The sequence below is a fragment of the Ovis aries genome, chromosome 2 (assembly GCF_016772045.2).
Source record: "Ovis aries strain OAR_USU_Benz2616 breed Rambouillet chromosome 2, ARS-UI_Ramb_v3.0, whole genome shotgun sequence".
Taxonomy (NCBI): Eukaryota; Metazoa; Chordata; class Mammalia; order Artiodactyla; family Bovidae; genus Ovis; species Ovis aries.
Genome location: NC_056055.1, coordinates 199,173,955 through 199,180,235, shown reverse-complemented (window position 1 = coordinate 199,180,235; position 6,281 = coordinate 199,173,955).

Sequence of the window (6,281 nt, the reverse complement as noted above, 5' to 3'; positions counted from 1 at the left end):
AAGTGACTTAGCAGCAGAATTCCTAAATGTACTTAAGTCATAGTATATTGTGTAAATGAAAATCTTAAGGTTTTGCAGTTAAGTGCTTATTTGAATATCCATGTATATAATTCAGCCTGCTGCTGCTACTGCTGCTAAGTCGCTTCAGTCGTGTCCAACTCTGTGCAACCCCATAGATGGCAGCCCACCAGGCTCCCCCATCCCTGGGATTCTCCAGGCAAGAACACTGGAGTGGGTATAATTCAACCTATTCAGTATCAAATCGTTCTATGAGGTATATTCACATGCTAAAAAAGATTCAATCATTATGCTTTTTACCTTTAGTATTTGTGGCATTAGTGCTTCCTTGGTGGTACAGTGGTAAAGAATCCACCTGCTGATGCAGGAGACGTGTTCAATCCCTGGATCAGCAAGATCCACTGGAGAAGGAAATGGCAACCCACTCCCGTATTCTTGCCTAGGAAATACCATGGATAAAGGAGCCTGGCGGGCTACATTCCATGGGGTCACAAAAGAGTCAGTCACAACTTAGCAACTAAACAACATTTGTGCCATTCTGATTATGAAAAAACGGTAGCAAGCTAGGAGAAAAACAGCTAGAATGATCTAGAGATTGAAGTGTAAGATTTGACTGAAACAATAAAGGCCTTTTTACTCTGGAGTTGCTCATATTTAGTTTGAACCCATTTGAGCAGGAAACTTCATGAATCATACTCTTTTTGTTCCCTGGCTTAACAGGAAATGACAGCATTTTACCTGGTAGACATTACAGAGATGGTTGCTCTTAAGAAAGTGACACAGGATTGGGATAGAGGAGAAAGGAAGAAGACCTTTCCGTGAAAGGTTTGACCTACTGGACAAAAAAGTAATCTAGTTAAGAAAGGATCTTGGTTTACTCTTTGTAGAAAACCAAGGCATGCAATATAATTTTAAACTAGGAATGTAAATGCATTTAGATGCATAAATTTAGTTTAAACTAGGACTTTTAAAATGCATTTTAAACTAGGAATATGTAATATTCACTGCATTAAAAAATCTTTATTCTAGCTAATTTTTAAGTGGAATAAAAAAGTTTAGTTGCAATTATAAATTACAGATCCACAGAGTACTGTAAAATGAAATATGGTTGTCTTGGACAATGATAACCAAACTGTTTTGGCTGTACACCCTTTTAAAAAGTTTGAACTCTGCCCCCATAAATGTAATACTACTATAATAATGCATAAAGTTTAATGATATACAATTTTGATGTGTAATTCTATTGTATATGATATTTGTAATTTTAATATAGAAATAACATCAGATATGGTAAAATTATCATTTTTAATTCTTAATGAGCCTGACAAAAGAGTAGAAGTGTAGACACTGATAAATTTTGTTGATTTGTACCTGCATTACTGGTATTATTTTTAAATTTTGTTTTAAGGAATAGTTTCTTGTGTGTTTTAAGCTGCTTTAGTTTGTGATAGTTATGTTAGTTAAAACTAGATAATATGGTAAATAGTATAGTGTATGAATTTTAACTGGCTCACAGATATTGCAGTGTCATAAAATGCTTAGAATAAACAAGTGAATGAAAAAACTAGTGGCATGCTCTGTCATCCTCCAACAGGCTGTAGAGTACTCACTCGTCTCTCAGAATATATCCCACACAGTACATGATCAGCTATGAAAAAGGCTCAGGAAGTGAGCTCATTGGTATCAATCCATGTATAAAACGCTAGTAGGTTAATTTGTTAGAGTCGGTCAGTTCAGTCGCACAGTTGTGTCCAACTCTTTGCGACCCCATGAACTGCAGCACACCAGGCCTCCCTGTCCATCACCAACTCCCAGAGTTCACCCAAACCCACGTCCATTGAGTCAGTGATGCCATCCAACCATCTCATCCTCATCTTGTCCCCTTCTCCTCCAGCCCTCAATCTTTCCCAGCATCACGGTCTTCTTAAATGAGTCAGTTCTTCACATCAGGTGGCCAAAGTATTAGAGTTTCAGCTTAAACATCAGTCCCTCCAATGAACACACAGGACTGATCTCCTTTAGGATGGACTAGTTAGATCTCCTTTCAGTCCAAGGGACTCTCGAGAGTCTTCTCCAACACCACAGTTCAAAAGCATCAATTATTCTGGGCTCAGCTTTCTTTATAGTCCAACTCTCACATCCATACATGACCACTGGAAAAACCATAGCCTTGACTAGACAGACATTTGTTGACAAAGTGATGTCTCTGCTTTTCAATATGCTATCTAGGTTGGTCATAACTTTCCTTCCAAGGAGTAGGCATCTTTTAATTTCATGGCTGAAGTCACCATCTGCAGTGATTCTGGAGTCCAGAAAAATAAAGTCAGCCACTGTTTCCACTGTTTCCCTGTCTATTGATGCTTTTTAACTGTGGTGTTGGGGAATACTCTCGAGAGTCCCTTGGACTACAAGGAGATCCAACCAGTCCATCCTAAAGACCAGTCCTGGGTGTTCATTAGAAGGACTGATGCTGAAGCTGAAACTCCAATACTTTAACCACCTCATGCGAAGAGTTGACTCATTGGAAAAGACCTTGATGCTGGGAGGGATTGGGGGCAGGAGGAGAAAGGGACGACAGAGGACGAAATGGCTGGATGGCATCACCAGCTCAATGCACATGAGTTTGGGTGAACTCCAGGAGTTGGCGATGGACAGGGAGGCCTGGCGTGCTGCAGTTCATGGGGTTGCAAAGAGTTGGACATGACTGAGCAACTGAACTGAACTGAAGTGATGGGACTAGATGCCATGATCTTCGTTTTCTGAATGTTGAGCATTAAGCCAACTTTTTCACTCTCCGCTTTCACCTTCATCAAGAGGCTCTTTAGTTCTTCACTTTCTGCCATAAGGGTGGTATCATCTGTATATCTGAGGTTATTGATATTTCTCCTGGCAATCTTGATTCCAGCTTGTGCTTCTTCCAGCCCAGCATTTCTCATGATGTACTCTGCATAGAAGTTAAATAAGCAGGGTGACAACATACAGCCTTGACATACTCCTTTTCCTATTTGGAACCAGTCTGTTGTTCTATGTCCAGTTCTAACTGTTGCTTGCTGACCTGCATACAGGTTTCTCAAGAGGCAGGTCAGGTGGTCTGGTATTCCCATAAAAACATGAAAATGAATTATGTTTTTCTCCCACACCCCAATATGTTGCCTTGTACACCACTTAGAATGTCCATAACCCCTTTTCGGAGAAACTTAGTTTAGAATATATTTTGTAAGTTTTTGAAGTTATCTTTGATAGGTTTAAATTTATATTATCCTGAAAGCAAAAAAATTAGGTTTCTAGATCAGGAACTATCATTTAAAGCAGTAACCACTGCGGTTCCCCCTGTCCCATTCTTCCTCCTTGAGAGTAATGTGAGAAGAGCCAGGTGTATGTTCACCCTGAATATTCAGATGGGGTTTACAGGAGAGGAACTCTAAAGTTATAAATCTGGAAGTTTATATAAACGACATGTTTCCCTCTTCCCCTCCTGAGAGAGGAAGTAAAGCCTTTGTTTGCGAATATTGTACAGTCTTTTAAAATATAAACCAATGGTTCCAGGTTTCAAATCCCTATAAAATATGTTTGTGTGACTCTACTGGACAGGAGATAAGCGGAAAAAGAGCATTGGACAGTTAAATGTTTCTGGGAAAAGGAGACATGCCATTATAGCGTGTCAATTTCCTTTGCTCAGGAAACCAAACCACACAGAAACATGGAAATATACATGAGGCATTGTTTCCCTGATGGACTTCTTGGAGTACAGAAATGAATTATGCCTCACTCTATGCTGACATTACTGTTAGAAACATTTTAATGACCAAATGAATTGAGTCAGGCACCTTAAATGTCATGACTTAAAATCCTTCAGCTGTGATCTATTGGGTAGGATAGGCAGGAATGAAACTGGTAGAACCAGCATTGAGGAGTTCTTTTCTAATATTGAAGTTTGTCAATCTGTGTGTGTAAAAAATATATATATATATAACATGAAGGATAGAAAGGAAGTAGGTGAGACAAGGAGAAGGAGATCATTTATAAAGCTGCAAAATTTGAAATGCTAGTAATGATGATTTAAACTAGGTTGGAAGCCAGACAAGAGTGCACCAATTTAAAGGTGACCCTAAAGTCCAGACTCAACGTTTTACCAACTAATGGGATGTGGTAGACAGTCCTCTTTCTATGTTAGATTTAACTGGGACCTTGCCTGATTCCCTGATGTGTGGTATATCATGAACACAGTTAGAATGTCTTAGGTTGCTGCTAGCCAATAGCCTATCTAATTTTCATTATCCCTAAGATCCTAGTTACCTTAACTACAGGCGGAGGGAGTGGAGAATGGATTTTCTAAGTCTGCATTTTGTTTTTTCTTCATCTTATTGCAATACCTTATGTGAAAGTGAAAGTCACTCAGTCGTCTCCGACTCTTTGCAACTCCATGAACTACACAGTCCATGAAATTCTCCAGGCCAGAATACTGGAGTGGGTAGCCACTTCTCCAGGAGATTTTCCCAACCCAGGGATTGAACCCAGGTCTCTCACTTTGCAGGCAGATTCTTTACCAGCTGAGCCACAAGGATGGCTCACTATAGTTTTAAATTAACCTTTTTTTTTCCTTTACTGTTTCAGTGAGACTAAAATGCAATAAGATCTTTAGGTGCCAAAATGTGACTGACAGGAATATTCAATCAGGAATGTATGCTGTAATTCAACTTCGAAGGAAAAGAAACAAAACATAGAAAACCTAAACAGTATAAGCAGTTTCTATTAATAAAAACATTCCAGACCATATTGTGGGGTTTGTACAGACTGCCTTGTCATCTATAATTTCTTCTTCTAGCAGACATTCACTGAGTACCTCTTGTACCAGAGTCTATGCCAGACACATTAATGTTCGCTTCTCATTTCATTCTCCATAAAAACCTTTAGAGGGAAGTTTATTATCCCCACATTACAGGAAAGAGTCTCAGAGAAATTAAGCAATATTAATTCTATCAATATTCTATTTGCCCATAATAGAATTCAAACCAAACTGTCTAATAGAGTTCTTCCACAGAAGACCTTCAATGTATAATAATCAATACTGATCTCTTCCTACTCTCTGAAAATCCTTTCTGACCATACTAGCTATTCTTTTTGCTTTGGAGAAAATGTTTCCAATGATACACCCACAGCCTTCCTTATTACTTTCTATACTTCCCTTAGAGACTTCATCTATGACTTCAATGTTATATTCCTGGTGGATGATTCATCAAGTCTGACAGTCTCAATGAATATCCCTCAGTTCCATATCTAAGTGTCTCTGAATCAGTGGCAATATATTTAGCTTCCCTGAGACTGTATCCTCATCCATAAATTATGGCAATAATATTAACTTAAATATTACTATTAAGTGAGATGATGGACGCAATGCAGCTGACACCTTTATGTTCAAGAAATGACAGCTGTTTTCTTCCTAGTTCTCCAATCTCTAGTTTTCTCCAGATTAAGCAAATTCAGTTGCAACTCACTGTTGAAATTTGCAATTTCTCTCCCTCCCTAATTAGCAGCTCTCTTTAGTTTCAAATTTCTATGAAATCCTCCAACTATAAAAGTTGAACCTCCATTCATTTTGATCATGTCTCCTTTGCCTACCACCCAGTTCCTCCTTTGCATACCGTGAGTCCTAAAGAGTCCAATATTTTAGGGTCACCCTTACATTGGTCCACTCTTTCTGCCTCCCACTCTGGTTCAGGCCGTCATTACTAGTATTCCTCATTTTGCAGCAGTTTCACAAATGATCTCCCTCCTGTCTCACTTCCCATTTATCCTGCATATTCCCATTATCCTTTTTAAAACAGCAATTTAGCATAATTATTCTATTTTTCAAAACCTTTTAATCTTCCCTCATATTCTATGGGCTTCCCTGGTAGCTCAGCTGGTAAAGAATTCACCTGCAATGCAGGAGGCCCCGGTTCAATTTTTGGGTCAGGCAAATCCCCTGGAGAAGGGATAGGCTACCCACTCCAGCATTCTTGGGTTCCTTTGGTGGCTCAGATGGTAAAGAATCTGCCTGCAATGTGGGAGACCTGGATTTGATCCCTGAGTTGGGAAAATCCCCTGGAGGAAGGCATGGCAACCCACTCCAGTATTGTTGCCTGGAGACTCCTCACAGACCGAGGAGCCTGGTGGGCTGCAGCCCATGGCATTGCAAAGAGTTGTACACAACTAAGTGACTAAGTACATGTTCTATAGGAAACAGTCCAAGCTCCTTGACAGTTTGACCCATAGCCAGTCTT